This window comes from Balearica regulorum, chromosome 2, assembly GCF_011004875.1.
Source record: "Balearica regulorum gibbericeps isolate bBalReg1 chromosome 2, bBalReg1.pri, whole genome shotgun sequence".
NCBI classification, from domain to species: domain Eukaryota; kingdom Metazoa; phylum Chordata; class Aves; order Gruiformes; family Gruidae; genus Balearica; species Balearica regulorum.
The window spans coordinates 30,935,861-30,959,293 of record NC_046185.1 but is presented as its reverse complement, the minus strand read 5'-3'; positions in this window follow the sequence as shown (position 1 = coordinate 30,959,293).

Genomic DNA, 23,433 nt, shown 5'->3' with positions numbered 1-23,433 from the left:
CCCAAAAGGCCAAGGAAAGTATCTGCTTACCAATCTCCTCCAGAATGATGACTTCCTCACCTCCTTCATTAGTACCTTCCCAGAGGCGACTGACTTTATCCCATCCCTCAGCTCTCCTTGCAGGCAACCACCCAGTAGCTGCTGACAGGTCCCGGCTGTGATGCCCACATGAATCCCACCTGATGCTGGCTGAGCTCTGTGTCAAGATTTGGGGGAGAGGGAGTAAAAGGGAATAAAAAAGAGAGGGACCTGCATCAGATCTTTCCTGCACAACTGGCCTTTCTGAACTAGGTAAAAGGGTCAATCTGATAACGCAGATCAGCAAAAGAAAGGTAAAAGATATTCGTCTCTCTCTGTTCTGTAGCAAAGTAGCTAAAATATACTCAAAGGTGAAAAAACAAAGGTAAGCCTCATCTATGCTGTCTGCAGTCATGTGCCCTTTTTTTGTTTTATTGTTGTTGTTAGACTGTTTCAGGAAAAGGGAATCCACTGAAAGTGCAACTGGGATATTGCATTTGTAAGGGGCCCTTTAAAATACATAGGGGTAAATCAATATCATCAGCATTCACAAAAGAGAAAGCAAGAGTGGTCTCTCCCTTTTACTTAAAAAACACCCTTTATTTTTCAGCTGAGTATAAAAGGACTTAGTGTAATGACAAGATTTTAATTCTCTTCCATATGTTATACTCTCAGATCTGCTCTTTTGAATAAAAAAAAGAAAAAGTGCATGATTGTTTTGTCACATTTGGCTTTAGGGATTATTTTATGATGGAGTCGTACTAGGGAGAGATGACATAATAATTATTGGAAAAGAAGGCAGAAAAAGAAGTGAAAGAAAACAATCCTGTCACCCAACAGTTTATTTATATGACCTTCAATACAAGTATCAAACACTACTTTTTTCATTTTTCTGTCAATTGAAAAAAATATTTAAAAATTTGTTGGAGATCAAACTAATGAACATATGGAAGTGACTTCAACAAATTACGGGACCTAATGAGCACATGGGAATGTGTTATTTTAGGTAACTAAACTTCAAGCTAGTTTGAGTTCTAGAAAATAACTTTTTTTCCTCCAAATACATTAGTGTTCTAGGCCAGTAGAAATGTGCTTTACTCTTGGAATGTTATTCCTGAAACAGTTTCCAATTTCTTTTTGTGAAAGATCAGGTACACAGAAAAAAATTGGTTTCGATACTTATTAATGTTCTTCATTTATTTCTATTTTTCTTACTGATAATCTTGATACATCTTGGCAAACTATAGACCTGCAATGCCCTGTATAACCTTTCTTAGCTCAGTGTCATACTGGCAGGTGTATTGAGGAATATTTGGATGTAATTAATGCAAGTAGCATAGTCTCTCAGCAATGCATAAAGTTGTAGAGATTTTCTATTTATTTTTCATGGGATGGTGATTTTGGATTTTATTAAAATATCTTCAGGCTCTTTCTGGGCTTTAGTGGTTCAGAGGAGTTCTACATATGAAAGGATTCAGAAAATACTTTAAAAAAAAAAAAAAAAAGGTAGTTTTCCAGAAATGAAATACTCCAGCAGTATGGTGGAAATAGATGGGCAAAACCAAAACAAAACGCATCCTTTCAGTGTGTATTCCTTACATGTACACAAATAAATGAGAAGATATTTTAATAGGGTGTCTGTTGAAATTCTCTGCTTCCCTGATTAAAACCCTTAAGTGTATTGGAACTGACTTTTTTTACAGGTGCTGTATCACTGAAAATTGGATTCCTGCATATCACAGTATTTATTATCAGCATTGTGACATAATTCCTAAAGGTGTCATTTTTCAGATATTGCAATATAGTACAAATATTTATTTCCAATATTTTAGTGAGTTGACTGTATTAAAGACAAAAGGAGGAGGAAGAAGAGGCCCCCTTTTAAATATCTGATATTCTATATCTATTACTCTTACAAACTATCTTCTTAATCTTCATATTACTCTTTAATAATTTCCAGAAAAGTCATGTCTTGGCTGGTTTCTGGTTTCAGAAATGTACTGCAATTAAAAAAAAAAACACAAAACCAACCAAACAAAAAACAACCAAAAAGAAAACCAAAGCTGCACAACTCTGCAGCATGCATTATATTGCATTTATTAAAATAGACTTAACACTATCTGAAGGACTGGGTACACGAACACATGCTGTTTTTTCACGGTTAAACAAAAAGTTAAATCTGCAGTCTTGCAAGTACAAATTCAAAGAAATACTCTCTCTATTGAAATGTCTGGTATATAACTTACACTGTATGCGACTAAGTCTTCTCAAATTAATGTTAGTGAGATTTTTCAGTGTAATGTGAATTGTCTTGCCCTGGGTGCAAATGCACTTGTATCATTCTGACACATTATAGGAAAACTTAATTTGCTTGTTCCAAAGTTTCTCATTTATGCAGCTGGGTGTGCGAGTGGGTGGCAGAGAAAGCAGGCTGCTGGTTTTGCCCTGGCTGCTGTGTGCCAGTCCTCGGGTTCTCCAGGGGAGAGGAGAGGAGAGGAGCACTCCTGAAGATCTGGCACATTTATTCAGAGTGGGAGACTATAAAATTTAAGAACCAATGACTATTAAGCACCAGATATGTAGTTCATGTAGCACAAATCCAGAGTGAGAGTTTTCTGAGAGGAACTCAAATCATTTTTGGTGAGGTGAGAAGTGATAAAGCCCCCTCCCCTCCCTCAAGATATGAGGGAAAGAAACCGGTGCTGGACAAAGATGTTGGAGAAGGAACTCTATTTCATGTGGGAAATTTGAGTGGACTTAGAGTGCGGACATAAGGGAAGGACATCCATTAACATTGAGTCTGAGGTCAGGTTGCAGATTTATTTTCAAACCTTTAGTTTACTTCTGTCTGGATTATCAGTATTATATTGTCCTTTTTAACAAACGTTCCGGTTGTGGTTTACTTCCTAATAAAACATTATTTTAAGCAATGAGAAGTCTAATATCACTTGCTTTCTTCAAGTGAGAACTAGTAGAAAAGGGTTTCCACTTTGAAGCCTTGGAAATCTTCAGGTCTTTGTTCGACAATATTGTAGTATTTCCTTGTAAAATACCATTGAAATTGTAGGCTGATGTTCCTACAATTAATTCTGTCAGACTGAGGTTTGTAAACAAGTTTCCTTTAAGCACTGATTTATTATCTAAGCAGAGAGACACAACTGTTGTTTAAGATCTAACTTGTCTCACCGGTCACATTTGGAATTGGAAACTCTTCCTGCAGCAAGGCACAATTGTTATTTAAGATCTAACTTGCCTCACTGGTCACATTTGGAAGCTGTTTCTGTCTGTGCTGACTCTATTGCCTTCCTGGTAAATAATGCTCTGGCTCCCTTGAAATTGCTTCAGCTTCTCTGCATTCTCTATGGAGTTCTCTGGAATTAAACTAGACCTTTCCTTTTTGTTTTCTTTTCTGTCTTTCTCCCCACTCCCCTCCCCCCCAGTTTTAATTAAAATACTGAACTGAGAAGTAACTCTTTTTCTTTCTAATTCAGCTGTTGCCTTTGACTGCTTATGTAGCTTACTTGGAAAAGTTAATGAAAACTCTAATAGCAGAAGCAGGGCAAGGTATATGGTGAACATTAACTGAGAAAAGTGACATTCTAACTCTCTATTTCACCATGAGCAGGAGAAAGGTGAAAATCATGACATCCACAGATGCAGAGTATCACCCAGGCGCCTGCAAAGCAGGGTGTGCTAGAGCGTGGCAGTGCAAATCGATAATTTCTGTCATTGCACTTTATCTGCTGTAACAGAGGAAGGTTTCTGTGTATCTTATTAACTGTAAACAAAAAAACAATATTGCAAGGGCATTGGGTGTGCTGTTCGTGCTAAGAATCCATCTGAATTTCCATAATATGCCTTCTGTTGTTACTGGCTTATGGTTTAGACATGAAAATTTGCTGTGAGCTATAAATTAACATAAATGCTGCATTGTTCACTTTTACAAGTTTTTCTCTTCTTTTTCTTCTTTTTGTTCAAAAGCATAAATTATGGATAAACTATTAGTCAATGTATACAGCTTTACCTCTGAATACCTTAGATCCAGGAAGGTGCCAGATTAATAAAATTGTTGCACATTATTCCAGTTATTTGTGTGCTAACATAATATATCATAAGTTGAAGTGAATGTGGCACAGTTTCACTTCACTCAATAGACTATTATAAGGCAAAGTTTGGCTACTTGAAATCCTTTTCTTAAGAAAACATTTCTGGATGAGAATTTTTCTCTCTTTCTTGGAAAATAAAAATTTACTGGGCCAGAAAATATCTTCAAGATATTTCTCTAAAAAATATTTCACTAAAATATAGCAACACTTAGTTCTGCTTTCAAGTGATTTTTTTTTTTAAATTTTTTTCTTTCTTTGTTGCATGAGAATGTGAGAACTGCTTTACTGAGTCAGACCAAAAATCCAACGTTGCAATGACAATAGTGACAAGAAACAGGTATCCAAGGTGCTGTATGACCCTGGGGTCATATTTTAGAGAAATATATAAAATATTTTATATAGAAATGGAGTATATTTTATATGGAAAGAACAATGTTCGCCCTAGTGCACCATTTTGGCAATCCTTGGTTAGTGCTTCTGATAAACTGATATCAGTGGACCTATTCTTCATATTTTTCACCTTTGACTCATTCATATTTTGCCTTTTTAGTGCTTTATAAAAATGAGTCTCATAATTGAATTATACTTTTTTGAAAAAAGACTTTTTTCCTATATTTCTGTTTGTAGTCTATTGCTGTCAGTTTTCATGAGAGAAGTTCATCACACCTCTGTCGTGCATGACCTGTAGACATCAACATTGTCCCTGGGGAAAGCCAGGGAGCTGTTGGTTCTTTGTTCATCTCTCCTTCTAAAGAACCTGCCCCCAAATTTTGCCGTTCTTGCCTTTTTCTGCACCTTTTCTTGTTTTATCAATTCAGAAATACTCATAAAGCTTATAATCCAAAACAAAGCCCCAAAAATGCTGGCAAATTAATATTTTGTATTTTTTAAAAAATTATCTTAAAAATCAATATCAAGGGAATATTTTATGAAAAACAGGGAAGGTCCATTGTGAACAGTTAAAAAATGGCCTATAAATTGCATGACTTTTTTGGGGGAGGAGGGTAACTTTCAGTCAGCATATAATAAGCAGCAACACCGTATTTGTATTAAAATAAACATTTAAAAGTTTGTATGGTAATAGTGAGATAAATTTAAAATAAAATTCCATGAGGTTAGAATAAGCCATTACAAAACATGGTGCTAGCTAATATTTTTTTTTTTATACATTTGCTAAACTTTAAAAGAGCCTGAAAGCAAGACTTTTTCTTGTTAATGTCAAAGCTAGTTCTCTGGAATATATTCCAATAACAGAGGACTTGGATTACAAGTAGGATTGGAACAGCATCTATGCATCTAAGCATGTAAGATTGTAGCTGGACAACTTTTTTTTTTTTTTTTTTTTTTTTTTTTTTTAAGGTGAGAACTCACTAAACACATCTGGGCAACAAAATACCTTTGAAATATCATGGTAGTGTCCTGGAATTTAGTTATTTGCCTCCAAACTAATTTCCACACCATATGAGTTAAATTGAAGCAAGTTTGCTATCAAATTTGCTATTTGTTCTGATACCAGTCAGTGAAATCTCAGTGGAGCATCTCATGTGCAGCACTTACAAAGAAGATTAATTTCAGGACACTGAACAATTTCAGATACCTACTGTATCTGTGCAGTACAGGAGCAAGGTCCTTTCTAATAGATGCAGTGTTTTGCTATATTCTATTTGGCCCTGGTACCATTATCAGTGCCAACACAGACGTATATATTTGAAATACTAATAGCATTTATTTTATTGGTGTTAAGAGCAAAAAGATAAACTAGGTTTCAAATAAGTCAATAGTTCAGAAACTGGGACATAAGTCTATAAATGCTTAGTATCTGAAGAAAAATTTCTCGTTGAGTGGTTTCAAATTTGTTCTGCACTGACACTCTCTGTGTAGAGCAAAAGTCATGTTCTCATTTGCCGCTTGATTTTATTATATGCTTATCTTAAAATAAATGCTTTTTTCTAATCAAGTTTAAAAATAAAATCAAAATGAACAGCTCTCCGACTGCAAAGGCTGTATGTGATGTAGGCCATAATACCAGCATGATGGCTGATCTACGAAATGCAGGAGAAGACATAATTTGCAGCTAATAACCAAGCTTATATTTTAATTATCAGGTTATAGTAAGTAATGGTAAATCTTAAGAGAAAACAAAGTAAGTGAAGATACATTAATTGCATCAGTCATCACAAGGTCTAGCTAGCAACATGTGCAACATTTCCAAGTGTAGCTGATCAGCCTACCAGATTGACCTCTTTCCACAGCCATAAATAGGACTCTGGGTGTCCCTAGTGTTTTGCTCCTTCATGCAATGGAATACAGGAAAGCACACATAAATGAAGAGAAAACAGACATGGGGTTCTGCTTTGCACCATGCAAACCTGGTAAGCAAAAAGGGAAAGGTTTAACTAAATGGCAGTACTGTGGTGCTAGCATATGACTTAGGTGATTGAATAAAACACTCCTGAATTTCCACTTCTATTTTTTTTTCAGAAAATAGATAATTATCTCTGCAGTTATATGCACTGTTTATCGTTGGAGAGAAAAGCTAAGTCAAAGGCAATTTCTTGGAAGAAAACCAAAATCTGCAAGTCAGGTGACAACTTTAAATTACAAATACTTTAGTAAGAGACATTGCTGAATTTTTTTACTGAATGTTGAATACTTAATCTGTTGAATGCTGAAGATTTGTGAGCTAATTCCAAAGGTTTTAGACTACATATCTTAAAATAGCAGGGGCTTTTTCATTATTTAATTTAAATGAAGGAAGGTCACTTAGGTCATTTTCCCAAGGCAATAACCACTTCATCTTTTATGCTATCATTATATATGGACAATTTTTTCTATTCCCTCAGTATTAGCCAGTCTCTATACCCATATTGATTCATGCACTCTGTATTCTTTTTTCCCCTTAAGGAAATTTGTTTCCACACTTACTGAGTATTGAGGGTTTTTTGGTACATCTGTCTCTTCTACAACCATTCTTTTTTGTTCACCCATGTTCACTATGTTCATTAGGCCTTCTCAGTTCTAAGAACCCACAACTAAGTTCTTACAACTAAGAAACAGTGTTACATTCAGGGCAAGTCAAACTGCACATTTTGATATGAATGAGAGACCAGTTTTGCTAACTGAAGCTAATCATGAGCAATACCTACTATTGATGTCTATAACAGAGAATTTGTTGAGGTTACTAAGAAATGCAAGATGACAAAGGAGAAACAAAGAAACAATGTAGAACTGAGGTTACTGAGGTCATAGAATCATAGCGTGGCCTGGGTTGGAAGGGACTATCTAGTTCAAATCATCTCCAAATCTCCAAAGAGATCACCTCGTTCCAACCCCCCTGCCACAGGCAGAGACACCCTCCGCTAGACCAGGTTGCTCAAAGCCTCGTCCAGCCTGGCCTTGAATACTTCTGGGGGCAGGCACCCACAACTTCTCTGTGAAATCTGTTCCAGTGCCTCACGATCCTCATAGTAAAGAATTTCTTCCTAAAATCTAGTTTAAATCTACTCTCCTTCAGCTTAAAGCTATTACCCCTTGTCCTATCACTACATGCCCTTGTAAACAGTCCCTCTCCAGCTTTCTTGTAGGCCTGGTTTAGGTACCGGAAGGCTGCTATAAGGTCTACTCGGAACTCTCCCAGCCTGTCTTCAAAGGAGAGGTGCTCCAACCCTCTGATCCGCTTTGTGGCCCTCCTGTGGAATAGCTCCAACAACTCCATGTCCTTCTTATGTTGGGGACTTCAGAGCTGGATGCACTACTTCAGGTGGAGTCTCATGATACCGGAGTAGAGGGGGTAATCACCTCCCTCAACCTGCTGGTCGTGCTTCTTTTGATGCAGCTCAGGATACAGTTTGCTTTCTAGGCTGTGAGCACACTTTGCTGGGTCGTGTTTAGCTCTGTCCACCAACACCTCCATGTCCTTCTCCTCAGGGCTGCTCACAATGAGTTGATACTCATTGGTAACAATTTAAAATAAAGACGTAAATCTCCAAAGAAGTAGGGCAAAAAGTCTGATGTGACAGGATGTAAAAATCTAAATGAAAAGGAAGAATATGCCAGCTCAGCAAGACTGATGAGCAGCACATTTCAAGGAGTAAGAGGCCAAGGCTTGTCCACTTCACTGAGGATCACCTGACCAGTAGGTCCCTTCAGCTGACTGCAATGGGAAAAGTGAGCAGGTTCATGCTTAGTGATAACACCATGCTGGTCCTGGCCCATCACAGTGTGTACTGGCAATGAATAAGGTAATTATTGTGTAGTCATCAGCCATTTGTATGGTCCTGCTTTCAAGACCATATACCATAAAAGATGCTTAAATAAGAGTGTCCTAAGGATTTGAGGATTACAGGGATGTTACAGACTTCACCTAAAATAACTTTTTTATCATCCTCCTCTTACATTTTCCTCATCTAGGCTAGGCATTAAAGATGGAACTGGAAAGATGGAGCTCAATATGATTATTTTTTTCTAGTGTCTTATGTTCTGTGGTTTGTCTGTTGGTTGTTTTGGTGGTGGTGGTTGGTTGTGGGTGGGTTTTGGGGGTTGTGGTTTTTTTTGTTGTTGCTGGTTGTTTTTTTTTGGGGGGGGGGGGGGCGGGTCTGGTGTAAATCCTTCATTACTTGAAGTTTAATGGTTTCCAAAGTCTTTGGCAGTTTCTTTCGAATAAAGTGAGGGATTCTTGTGCTAGAATTCAAATGTCTGGTGAACAGCTTGCTTAGTCTCTCTGCCTGAGATAATGAATCAGTATCCTGTATAGACTTTACTGCTGTTTACGCTGACAGTAATGCAAAAATACTTCCAAGATTTCAGAATGCACAATAGTCTTGGTATGATGTTATTGGTTACCAAGTGTTCTGAAAGGATGCCAAAACTCATGAAACCAAGCACCTGGCACAGATCCTTTTAAAGTATATCAGAAATATTTAAGACCTGGTATTTAATATCATATGTCTCACTTGTGCCACAGACTCGCATCTGACAACAGCCCTTAAATTATAAGTATGGTTAAAACATAGGTGAGAGAGAGAAAAGGAAGAGAAAATATATTCAAATCGTTTTTGTGCTTTTTAGCTTAGTCAGAAAGTAATGTTTCTATCTAAAGCGAAAATTAAGTGAATGTTTCAGGACAAGTTAAACTGCATTTGTTAGCATGATTAAAGCTGGTGATGTTTGTAACATCCAAACACTACTGAAACTAGTAGTTGAACTTAGTATGGTCAAGCAAACAATGCTGGGAGCATTTTAAGTAGCGTATATGCTGTAGTGACACTGGGAGTACTGAAGGAAACACATGAAAGCACAAGGACCACTCAGTGTAACAGGAGATCAGGCAATCACCTAGGCAAAAAGTGTGGCCGCTGATTTTTGTGAATGATTTTTGTGCCAAGGGTAGGCATGTTTCTCTTAAAGCAGTAAGAGCTTTACTGATAGCATGCAATGTATTCAGGCTAAAGCAGATTTCAAGTCACTTTTGCCTGTGAATACTGTGATTTGTATCTTTTATTTTTAAAAAAAATCCTAGATTATTAGATGGCTTAATTTCATTATTAGCTATGTGAACTGCAGAACCATTCTTTTTAAAATAAAATTTGGCATTTACAAATTGTAAGAGGTTAAATATATGGGGTTTAAAATAAATTTTTAATTACATCCAGGTCAAATATATCACCTAAAAGTCATTATCTCCTTATGAGATATTTCTGTTCCAGTCCTCATTTTAAATATTCAAGGCTGATATAATTTCAGTGGAACCATGGACACTAAGAAGATTCGGTTCTGGTTTATTAGAGTGAAGTTGTAATTGCGCAATGGGCTTTGGTTTTCATTTGGTTTGGGGTTTGTTGTTAGTTTTTGGTTTAGTTTTGGTGTTTGGCTTTTATTTTGCACCCCCTCCTTACCCCTTCCCCCAGTCTTATTACCCTTTTCCCATCTTTCTTCCATGTTTACTGGTTTGGTTTTGGTCTTTCTTGGGACTTCAAGCAATATTGCCTGTATCTTCTTTTTCTATAGTCACTTATTAGAAATGAAAAGGATTTTTTCCAGTTAATGAGGGTTGCCTTTAAGAATAATGCTGGTTTTTATTACAGAATGGACCATGCTTTAAAAGAACTTCACAATTATTTGATTCAATTTTTAACTTCTTTCACTGTTACTCTGATCTTCTTTATCCTCTCCTAATGCTTTATTCTTCAAAATATTTATTATTCTAGTCTGTCTTTCATCATATTTTTTCACATTTCTTCTTATTTTCTTCCATCACTACTCTCCTTTTATTCCTCAACATTTTCATTCTTTAGTGATCGTCTGTATACCTGAGAATGGCAAATTACAACATCATGTAAGAGTATTAAAGTAGGCTTTGTATTCAGATGCATTTGCATCTAATACTCATCTGCTTGGCTGATCTAGACATGGGGGTGTGGGTCCATTTTTTTATTGGTTGAAACAGAAATTATGTTAACTGAGAAGAGCACTGAAAACCTTTAACTAAAAAATGTGTACAGAGATATTTTCTGACTGATGCCCTGGAGAGGAAGATATGGTCCAATGTGAGGTAAAGATAATGTCTAACAAACACCAAGATGCTTGCTATTGTGTCTTCATCAAGCAGACTGGAAAAATACTTAGAATCACAATTTTTTAATATATGAAATAAGACAGGACAGACCTTCCCCCCCCCCCATCCCCCCCAGTTTAATGTGCTTTATTACCACAGCCCAACTCAAAGTCATTGTTATAGAAATTACTGGTGTGACTGTTCCGCAGTACAAGAAAGACATGGAGCTGTTGGAGCGAGTCCAGAGGAAAGCTATGAAGCTGATCAGAGGGCTGGAGCACCTCTCCTATGAGGACAGGCTGAGAGAGTTGGGGTTGTTCAGCCTGGAACAGCTGTCTCCCTCAGCTCCAGGGAGACCTAACTGCAGCCTTCCAGTACCTAAAGAGGCCTGCAGGAGAGATGGTCAGGGACTGTTTATGAGAGAGTGTAGTGACAGGACAAGGGGGAATGGGTTTAAGCTGAAGGAGGGTCGATTTAGATTAGATGTCAGAAAGAAATTCCTTACTGTTAGAGTGGTGAGATAACTGGCACAGGTTGCCCAGAGAGGTTGTGGATGCCCCATCCCTGGAAGTGTTCAAGGCCAGGTTGGATGAGGCTTTGGGCAACGTGGTCTAGTGGAGGGTGTCCCTGCCCACAGCAGGGGGGTTGGAACTAGATGATCTTTGAGGTCCCTTCCAACCCAAACCATTCCATGATTCTGCGATTCTATGACTGGACCAGATAAATGAAGAAAAGATATTGGAAGAGGGTTCTAATGCTGGTGAAAGATTTCTTATACTACCATCCCTGCATTTCTTTTGCTTTCCACCAGGGCTATTCAAAATCTAAAAAAAACTCCATGAGAGTACAGGGTTCATGGATTTGCAGTTAGCTTTCAAAGACAGAGAAGTAATCTACTGAAAACCTTCCTCAGCACATTATGATATAGAATAATTACTTGGTGATTTTTGTAATGAAAACTTGAATTGTGTTTTGAGCACTTGATAACTATTTTATGGTTACTTCAGGCTTCATTGCCAATAGAAATATGTGACAATAGATGAGAACATGATATAACATTTTGTGTAGACTGCCAGATGAGGAAAGTAACACCTGAGTCAACACATTTCCTTTGCTGGTCATTTATGTAGTTCTGAAAATGAGGAATGGGCTGCAGTCCTTTTTCTGGGATCTATGAGCTCCTCTGAGATTTAATTCTGCTGCCATATCTTTGTTTTCTCTGACTTGACCTCACCGGGGGAGGGGGGAGAAAGAAAGAAAAAGCCACCTTCCAAGGAACTTGATGTCAACCATAAACTGCAGCACAGTGTCAGGTAGTGTATCATGAAAGAAGATTCCATAGTTCAGTCTTTCAGAAGGCATTTGTGCTTAGAACTGATACCTTTGAAACCAGGATTAGGAACCGCGCCATTTGAGGAGATTAACTGGAAAGAACACCCCATCTTATATTCAAGTTTAAAGTTAAACCACAGGAAAGGGCAAATTCAGTGATAGAAAGGAATGGGTTGGCCATAAAATGGACTATTGAATTACTTTCCTAACACTTAGTAAATCCACACTGGTTATATACCATGCACCCTTAAGCACTTAAGAACCATGAAAATAAAATCATGGTCCTTGCTTGCCAAATCTAACATAAATCAGGAAAAGCCCTGCAGGCTTTTTTCAGAGCCTCAGGAGAAAAGGAAGATGTAGTGGAATTTTCCAGTCTTTACATTAGAGCCAGCAGGGACTTAATGTCATTGGCCTGAGGTACTGAATGAACTATCCCTCGTGCATGAGAGAACTTCAGAATACATGTGAGGACGCAGGGAAGGTTCTTGTCCTTTTGGTCAAGAGATTGAATTTATATTGTTTTGGTCCCTGAATAGGCGCTGACATCAAGCCAATGCTTAGTAATTAAAATTGTCTCAAAATTAATAAGAGCAGCAGAACTCTGGGAGCTTAGTCATTTGGAACATGAAGAATGTCCTCTCCACCAGCTGTAGGCACACATACTACATAATTATCATCTTCCTGCCAATACAGGATTGTTTCAAAGAGTACATTTTCTAGTGCTGTGCTTAATCTATTCTAAAAGCATGAGCAATGGTTCTTCTACAGCCTACAACAGTTGTTTTCTGTGTTGGGAATATTAATGTGCTTATATTGCCTTCTATCACCTAAAACAAATTTCTGCCCTTGAGTCTTGTAAAGAAAAGTTTCAAAGGCACAAAAGGTTGCCAGGATTGCAAGTCACTGAAGGTTACCACTGCATTCTAAAAGAGTTATCCCCTTGCTTAACTCCTGGTGCTCCTCTTCTTTTTGCTCTATCTTAATTCTTTAAACACATTCTTTAAATTCTTTAAATTTCTTTTTTTTTTTTTTTTTTTTTCCCCTCTGAATTTTCCCTCAGCTTTTCTATCTCTCTTTGGTGATGATCAGAATCAAATACAGTCTGGCTAGTGACAGACAGAGTGATCACGAACTAGATGTCAGGATGTAATGTTTTCAAACCCTCTTAATCAGCTCAATTTTAAATATGAAATTTGAATATAAATTGCAAGTTTCTATTGTCTTTCCCCCCCCCCTTCACGTATGCAGAAAAGAATTAGTAATATTTCAGAAGTTGAGTGGGTTTTATATTTTTTAAAAAACTAATTGAAGATGTCTGGCATTTTGAAAAACAAGCAAAAGAAACTACCAATAATAAAGAAAAAATATTTTTTTAATTTTCTTTTTTCTTTCTACTTTTTAATTTTTTCTTTCTACTTATTACTTAATATTATTTTTAATAGTTACTGGTAACTAGCGCATCACTTGTACAGAAAGTTCAATAAAATAAAAGAAAGAGGCAAATTTACTCTGGGGATGACTTAAAAGCACCTCTTTGGTTAAATGTAGATTCACTTTTCAAGAAAATGAAGGACATGACTTTTAGCTGATATTTTTATAGAGGAGGTGATAGAAATGATTAAAATAATTTTCATTGATTTTTATAACTTTTATAACATCAAAATTAAACTTACCAGGTTGTAATGCAAATAGATTAGTCAGTGACTAAACTGTTTTATAGGGAATTTAATGCTATTTTTGGTACAGAAGAATATATAATATCTGGTGTACTCTTTCCGAAATTGATAGGAAAACTGAGCATAGGATAAGAGATAATTTATTTCTTAAGAACGAAAAGAAAAGGCCCAAGCAAATTCTCTAAATTTGTGATACAGTTGTCTGGTTTTTTCCGCAATGAAAAACAATTTACAATGGAATGTGCTTCACAGATGGAATTAACTCTCAAAAGTAGGATGGCTTGACAGACATCAGTACTTGAACAACTACTCTCTTCTATTTACTGATTCTTTATGATCTTACCTGTGTGTAGATTTAAAAACCTTGAAAACAACCTGATATGACATTTCTTCCTAAGAGTTATAAGGGGAAAAAATGTGTATGTTTGAATTTGGTTGCTTGTTGTTGTTTGTTTCTGATACATTTTTTTCTTAACATGGTATCAAGCAGAAGTCAGTCTTTGAAACAAGCCTCTAGTCTTTTAAACAAGTTTTATGTTTATATTTGGCCCAGAGGAGGGCCACGAAGTAGATGAGAGGACTGGAGCACCTCTCCTATGAGGACAGGCTGAGAGAGTTGGGGTTGTTCAGCCTGGAGAAGAGAAGGCTCCGGGGAGACCTTACCGTGGCCTTCCAGTACCTGAAGGGGGCTACAGGAAAGATGATGAGGGACTGTTTACAAGAGCATGTAGTGATAGGACAAGGAGTAATGTCTTTAAACTGAAAGAATTTAGATTTAAATTAGATATTAGGAAGAAATTGTTTCCTGTGAGGGTGGTGAGGCACTGGAACAGATTGCCCAGAGAAATATGGATAGCCCCATCCCTGGAAGTGTTTAAGGCCAGTCTGGATGAGGCTTTGAGCAACCTGGTCTAGTGGAGGGTGCCCCTGCCCATGGTAGGGGGGTTGGAACTAGGTGATCTCTTAAAGGTCCCTTTCAAGCCAAACCATTCTGTGATATCATAGAATCATTTAGGTTGGGAAAGACCTTCAAGATCATTAAGTCCAACCCTTAACCTAACACTGCCAAGTTCAACCACTAAACCATGTCCCTAAGCACCACATCTACACGTTTTAAATACCTGCAGGGATGGTGGCTCAACCACTTCCCTGAGCAGTCTCTTCCAGTACTTGGCAACCCTTTCAGTGAAGAAATTGTTCCTAATATTCAGTCTAAACCTCCCCTGGTGCAAATCGAGGCCATTTCCACTCGTCTTATTGCTTGTTACTTGGGACAAGAGACCAACACCCACCTTGCTACAACCTCCTTTCAGGTAGTTGTAGAGAGCAATAGAGTCTCTCCTCAGCCTCCTTTTCTCCAGGCTAAACAACCCCAGTTCCCTCAGCCGTTCCTCATAAGACTTGTGACCTAGACCCTTCACCAGCTTGTTGCTCTTCTTTGGACACGCTCCACCACTTCAATGTCTTCCTGGTAGTGAGGGGCCCAAAACTGAGGTGTAGCCTCACCAGTGCTGTGTTCAAGAGGACTATCACTTCCCTAGTCCTGCTGGTCACACTGTTCCTGATACAAGCCAGGATGCTGTTGGCATTCTTGGCCACCTGGGCACACTGCTGGCTCATATTCAGCCAGCTGTTGACAAACACCCCCAGGTCCTTTTCCACCGGGCAGCTTTCCAGCCGCTCTTCCCCAAGCCTGTTGTATTGCATGGGGCTGTTGTGACCCAAGTGCAGGACCCAACACTTAGCCTTGCTGAACCTCATACAATTGGCCTTGGCCCATCAATCCAGCCTGTCCAGATCCCTCTGTAGAGCCTTCCTGCCCTCCAGCAGATCAACACTCCTGCCCAACTTGGTGTTGTCTGCAAACTTACTGAGGGTGCACTCAATCCATTCATCCAGATCATTGATAAAGACATTAAAGAGAACTGGCCCCAGTACTGAGCCCTGGGGAACACTACTTGTGACTGGCTACCAACTCCATTCACCAGAACTCTTTGGGCCTGGCCATCCAGCCAGCGTTTTACCCACCCAAGAGTACAACGTCCAAGTCATGAGCAGCCAGTTTCACCGGAAAATGTTGTGGGAAACGATGCCAAAGTCTTTACTAATGTCCAGGTAGACAACATCCACAGCTTTTCCCTCATCTACTAAGCAGGTCGCCTTGTCATAGAAGGAGATCAGCTTGGTCAAGCAGGACCTGCCTTTCATGAACCCATGCTGACTGGGCCTGATCACCTGGTTGTTCTGTACGTGCCACATGTTGAGACTCAAGATGATCTGCTCCATAACCTTCTCCGGCACTAAGGTCAGACTAACAGGCCTGTAGTTCCCCAGAACCACTTTCTGACCTCTCTTGTATGGGTGTCACACTTGCTAACTTCCATTCAACTGGGACCTCCCTGTTTAGCCAGGACTGCTGATAAATGATGGAGAGTGGCTTGGTGAGCACTTCTGCCAGCTTCCTCAGTACCCTTGGGTGGATTCCATCCGACCCCATAGACCTATGTGTGTCTAAGTGGTGTAGCAGGTCACTAACCATTTTCCCCTTGGATTATGGGGGCTTCCTGGTCATTCTGTATGTGCCACATGATGGCACTAAAGATGATCTGTTCCATGATCTTAGTGCATGAAATATTTTCTTGGGAATGGAAGACTAAAAATGTATGTGCTAATAATAATCAAGATGCACATTCCCTTCTGACTATTGAAAGGTTGGAAAATATAGGAAAATATAGCAAGAATAAACAGTCTTGTAAGCTGAAGTGTTAACATTATCTCCTTAGGGATGACTTGTGTGGAAATGTGGATTTTCTGCTTTTAACTCTTAAATAAAGTATTATGTTAAGATTGTTTTGCATTTGGAATGATACTGTCTTCAATTTATTTCAACCAGACCAGATGGCCTGGAATGATGTTAATCTGAATCTGTCTTTTAAATTGCAACACTGATTGGAATTTTAGCACTAGACTGATTAGTACAAAGAGAATACCAGAGAGAAATAGGCAAAGAAGTCTTAAAAGAGCACTGAGGAAACTAAAATTTAATTCTCCAAATATTATACAAGATATGATACGTAAGATATGATTTTCATTAAATCCATTATTATCTTTAATTTGTAGAAGATGAAACAATATATTGGAGAATAATTTTTTTCCTAGTGTTTCGGTCATGTACTACAATAAGTGATTACTTGTACAGAACAATCTTTGAGGGACAGTTTGCTTTATATCCTAGAATGGCAATATCATCAGTATGCAATAAAATAGAAATTACCATGATTATCATTAAGAAAGGTATAAAATTAGTTTTATCTGCCTCTGACTGTGGTCACATTCCAGCTACAGACTCCACATCTTTGACAGGACTATAGGATATATGGTAAATACACTTTATACATAAATCTTGTTTTATTTTTGAAATTTCTCAACGGCATAAAAACACAGAATTTATCCAGTTCCTGAGGAACATATTTGTATTTTAGCACTCTTATTTGCACTAGGCTATAAAGCGGGCCCAGTAGAAAGAGTCATAAAACGAGTACATGTAATGAAAGCTCAAATCTCAGCTCATCTTCAGCTGTAGAATGCAAAAGGTTGTGTTAATTTTCCCCCAGCTCTCAGAGTACTGACTTCTATTACGACCCATACATTTGGACATCAGCTGATTCGACAACAAGGGCATGTATACCTTGCCTAAGCACAAGCACCAGGTGCCATCTGAGATTATACTGAGGCACTGAATAGGTAGGTCTGTATTGTCAGAGGTCTCTCAGAGACCCTGTGTCACATATCCAGCATTCCATGCAAGCAGAGCAAGTGATGGTAGCTGTGTTCAGGCATCTGAAATGAGACATTGACTAACCGGGGGGCTGATATTACCTCCATAAAAGGAAATGACTCTATATTAATGCAAAGAGAAGGTGAAACATCTACAAAGACAAAATCTCTATATTGCTCTTTTTCCACCAAGCATGTGCTAGCTTTCCATAAAGCAAAAGACCCTTTTCTTACTTCAAACTCAAGGATAAAGAAAGAGGAGAGAGGCTGGAATAAAGCATCAGCTACCTCTGTGCTTCTATAACAAGTTGGAATGGCTGTGCTGTCTGATAAATTATAACCAAATTAAATCTAATTATCCTAGGCTTTTTTTTTCTGGTAGTTTTTATTAAAATAGGATACGTAGAAAGAAACACAAAATATGTTAGAAAAATACTGAAGTGCAGCAAGCTGTTTGACAGAGATTCAAACTAAGCAGACTCTCTAAAGCTTGCTTGAAAAAACTTGCAAACTCCCTGCCATTTGCCTGTGAGGCTCAGAATGAAAAGCAACCTTGAAAGCTGCCAACTTTTTATATGTACGATTGGAGAAAGAGCTTTTTCATTGGAGGGAAGTCTCAGTGAAGGAACACAAGTTATACCATGTCAGTTTATTCTGGCCTTCTTTTCCTGGATTTTATTTTTTTTTTTTTTTAATAATCATATCTGGATTTTAATTAACATCCTCAAATAAGAATATGGAAGAGAGGTTATGAATTTTACTCCTGGTTTTGTAATCACATTCTGAGTGGTCATCCCCATAAATATCTTAGCTATTTGACTAAAATTCTTCACAACTTCTCAGATTATTTGACTAAACCTCTTTCCCCTTCCTCAAAATGAATTGAAGTTTCTACAAGTCTGATGGAGACAGGTGATTAGATTGTAATAGCTCTAATGAAACTATTAGCTGTAATCCCAGAACACGCCTTCTTTAACTAGCAGGGAGGAAATGGGAAAAATTCATTATAATTGCTACCTTCCCATATATTCTTTACTTCTCCCCAAACATCCAGTGTTCAGCATGTAGATCTGAAGGAAGAGTTTCTCATTTTGGTGCTTATAGAACTACTTGTTTTGTAGTTAAATATGTGCATCCTATGTAGCCTTTTGTGAATGTAAAAAAAAATGGGATTATTTGCCATATATTTAATGTCCAAATAGAATGGATTCATGAAATATAATAGTTTACAATGAAATTATATATTTCACATCAGAAGATCCTAGCTTGATTTGAGATTATATCCCACATACCTCCTGATTTGGAATGAAATGAGGGACCAGTGGCTGCATGTGTGACTTACAACAAGGTCGCTGTACCACATTGGCAGAAAAGTCTTTTCCATCCCTCAGCACGCGGCCAGTGAACCCTTCAGTCTATTTAAGAACATACTATAATACACATGAAAATAATGCAGAAAAAAGTAAACTTTTCTCTTAACAGGGTAATTAGGGCCCTGCAAAGGCCCCTGCAGAGCTCAGCTATGGTTCTGGGGCACTCTGGAGGGTAATTAGGACCCTCCTGCCAGGGTTGGCTGCTGTGCATGTTCTCACCACGGGGAGCAGAGAGTGAAGTGAAACAGCGAGCAGCATCGCCCGAGGGACTGTCCGCACAGGCATCAGTCGCGCCAGGAAAGGATGTTTGCGGGGCACCTTGAACCCGCTGCTGCCCCTGCATTCGCAGCCTGGAAGCTGAATGAACGGGCTAGGCTCGGCCAAGGCTTTGCAGAGTGTCCTCATGTCCCTTCCCCATCCCAAACCGGCACCGCAGGTCTTTTGGCTCAGAGATGCTTCTGCTGGCTTCCTGCGAGTGTTGCCCATTAAAGCACTTCTGAGTGTGGAGCCCGATGCCTGGCAGCATGACTGCTAATGAAGCACACTTCATGTGCATCTGTGGGCGTGTGCAATTGCTGCTCATGCACAGAGCACCCAGAGGAGCTGTGCTTGTTGCTTGTGCTCCTTGGGAGCATTCCACTGACTGCTTCTCCCACAGGCCACTTTTTTTTTTACAAAAAAGAGAGTGCCCTGGTCTGCCACTGTTGCTCCTCCTAGAAAATAAAGAGCACCCATGTTTTTCTCTTTCCTGGACCATTGCACACCATACTCCTGAGCAGCTCCCTTCCATGATCTCTGCTAGGCCTTCCAGCTTCACCTCCAGCCCTGGGGAGGTGATGGAGAAACAGACCCTGGAAACAACCTCCAACTTGTCCTCTAGGACAAGAAGGTGATGGGGAGCAATCAGCATGGATTTACCATCTAAGGCAATTCTGCCTTATACCTTATCACATATAAGGCAGGAAGGTCAGCTTACTCATATCAAATGAACCTTCCAGGGGCCAGTGCTTGGAGGGTGTCCGCTCCTGAGTTCCAGCTGGCCACTCATCCTGACAGAGAACTACAGCTCGAACTTTACTGAGTCCTGAAGAACCCTCAATTTCCTTCCATTTTCTCAGAATTTCTGCCTGTAGAAAGCCCCATTTTACCTAACCTATTGAACTCCCTATGATTTATGCTGTCCTCAGGTTTGGTACCTTCCCAGGGAATGTGGATCCTGCAAGGACAATTAGGTGAACTCACCCAGTACTGGCTGTGTCATATGTGGTAGCCACACTCCACAGGTTGGGAAATTGCAGAGTCCCACCTGGGTTACTACAGTTACCAAAATTGATTTGCTCGCATTTTTTCTTTCTTCTAGTTTGGTGTGGGTACCGAACAGAAGGCAGCAGAAGTACACACTAGCTAATATCCCTTTTTATTGCCAGCAATAAAGGTGGTTCTCAGCAGGGAGCATGAGTAGGACCCCGTGTTACAGCTCTTGAATCCTTATAAGCAATCTGAAGACTATTTGCATATTCATTTTTACAATATGCATAAGCTATTGGCTTTGGCCATGACATCATAGAATCATAGAATCATGGAATAGTTTGGGTTGGAAGGGCACTTTAAAGGTAATCTATTCCAATACCCCCTGCAATGAGCAAGGACATCTTCAACTAGATCACGTTGCTCAAAGTCCTGTCCAACCTGACCTTGAATGTTTCCAGGGACGGGGCACCTACCACCTCTCTGGGAAACCCGTTCCAGTGTTTCAACCACTTTCATCATAAAAAATGTCTTCCTTAAATCTAGTCTGAATCTACCCTCTTTTAGTTTAAAACTATTACCCCTTGTTCTATTGCAGCACGCCCTACTAAAAAGTCTGTCCCCATCTTTCTTATAAGCCCCCTTTAAGTATGGAAAGGGCATAATATGATTATGCTAATATGACGCACATGGCCTCTTTGCCCCTTTTCTTTATAGGTTCATCATAATCACGGAAGTGTTTCTTACTGAACACTATTTTTTTCCTCCCTACAACCATATAGTTCTCTCTCTCTAGGTCCTAAGGATCAGAAAATTTGGGTTGGATTTACATTGTTACATCAAGTTTCTTAAAATGGAAGGGACATTAGAAGACAACCTACACCATCGCCAGGGAAGAACAATGATACCCACAGCTTTTCTGACAGATTTGTTCCCTAGTCTGACTCAGTCTACCTATATTAATTCCCTTACTGCAAATTAGTCATGCACCATTTCCATCTGCAAGAAAGGAATATAATTCCAAGTTTAGATGGTTTAGCAAGAACTACAAATATAGACAAGATAAAGAATAAGACCACAGAATTGATTTGCAAATGGCTCATCACTAATACAATCTTCCTGAATTTCCATAAATTTCACTCCATGGAATTATGCACAAGAATAATATGTACTCATGTACTCATTTACTCACGAATTTGTTTGGAGGACTGAAGTTGTGGGAAGACAAAATAGATACAAAATGAAGAATAGAAATATCATACTGCACATAATTGCTTTTACTCCTAATTCACTGGCTTAATGTTGGTTTCATAAAAGCAATGATGAACTTATTTAGTATTATTGTGAATGTCATGAGTATTTCTGGAGGATTCTCATTCAGCATTAATTAACTCTGATCATTATTTTAAAGTGTTCATTGTTATTTCTTGCTGTTACAGCTAGCTATTTCTAGCTGTTGTGTCATTTCTGATGGTATACTTTTAAAATATTTCTTGGCCTAATTTGAATTTCTTCATCCTAATTATGTAAACCCATTTCTAACTGTTACTGTTTTAGAGGGAAGAATAAACTGACTTTTTATTCAATTAAAATATTTTAATTTTCCTTTTATATCATGGTCATTGAAAATTATCATCTATGTATTTTTTCCTATAAATCATCAATAAACTATAATGCAGAAGGTGTCCTTTTTGTGATCAAGATCAGAACAAGCTCAGTAACTTTCCATGTCACAGATAAAATCCCTGCCATGGTAGCAGTTGCTTTTGGAGCAGGGGATTAACATTCAGAAGCACTATCATCGATCCTAATCTTTAAATACAGAATAGCCTGTCCTCTCACAGTTGCAAAGGGAGATAAAAAGGGTGCCTGAGGATTTGAACTTCCTGGGAGGGAATATCAAATCATGTCCTTTTAAATGAATGCTTTCCTATGGACGGGAATGGATGGACTCCACCAGGCTTAACAGCTACTGCTATTAAGTGTTTATGAACTAATGAACTTCTTGTTCTTGATTTTAACAAAAGGCTTAAGGTTGAATAATTCGTAATCACATTTTTAATATAGCAGTGCATCTTGAATCAACAGATATTTACATAGGAATTAAATGGGTTGTATAGCCTCCTAATACCTCAGCTATCTGAAAATATTAATGATATTTGATATTCAAGCTCAAATTCTGAACAGGGTTTGTTTACATTTAACATGAAGTTAAAGAAATCTTAGGAGAAATAGTGCCTCAGAGGAAAATCCTTTTTTCCCCTGAATTTTTCTTTAAACAAGAAATCTTTAGATTACTAAAGAAGGTAGGAAAGAATACAGTAGACTTCTAGATAGATTCCCAAGTTTAAAGTGAGAGAAAAATCTCACCTCTTATCATTTAGCAATGGAGAAAACTGTATGAATGAAAATGAGAAGGGAATAGTGTAAAGGAAATCAGAGTTGGAAAATAATGGCAGGGCAACTCGAAAACATAATGCACAGTGCTGAATGATAAACTGGGCTTATTTTCAAGGAAAGGCTCGTATAACTAAATCCTCTGTGCAACTCCAGAAAGTCAAGAAATGTCAGTGCTTTGCAATAGATTTTATTTGCCTTGATTTTAATTCTAAATTTTGTTTATTTACTTTTATAGGTATGCTTTATTATTAATCAGCTAGGTTTTAGGATTTGCACTTGATAGAGGACAAGTCCAGCTCTTCCAGTCCTGATATTCCTAGATTTAAAGTTTTGAAAGAGACATTTACAACACTACTGCTTGAGATTATTGCTTATGGTCTATTTTTAATCTCAATGATCCTGTATGTTGGGGGGTTTTGTTTGCTTTTTAATATAAATAAAGTTATCTGTAACTGATATTCCTCTAGAGAATGAGAACTTGGACCTATTTGTAGAGAAATACATACCCTAATTGATCCCACAGATATTCTCCGCAAACAAATCATAATGTATAGGGGGCAAATTGTATCATCAACCTCCTATAAACTAGTGTAAGGTTTCTCTGAGATCAGCTGTTTTACATTGTCCAGCAGGAAAAGAATTCAGGTGTGTTGCTGCACACTAAATGGCCTATGCTTTATGATTTCTAAGCATTTACTTAAATTCTATAATTCAGAATTTATAACGTGTTTTCTGTGCATGGAAGACACAGAAATTGTGATCATATGCTCTAAACCATTGCAAAGTGCCTGAAGTCATGCTTATCTGGAGAAACTGCAATTTATCATTTTAGCAATTTTTTTAAGTATATTGACAAATTAAATGCATAAAGAAAATAAAAATAATAATAAAAGCCCCCCAAACCTTTAACACAATACTAAAGCTAAAATATTAAAACTAAAAAACCC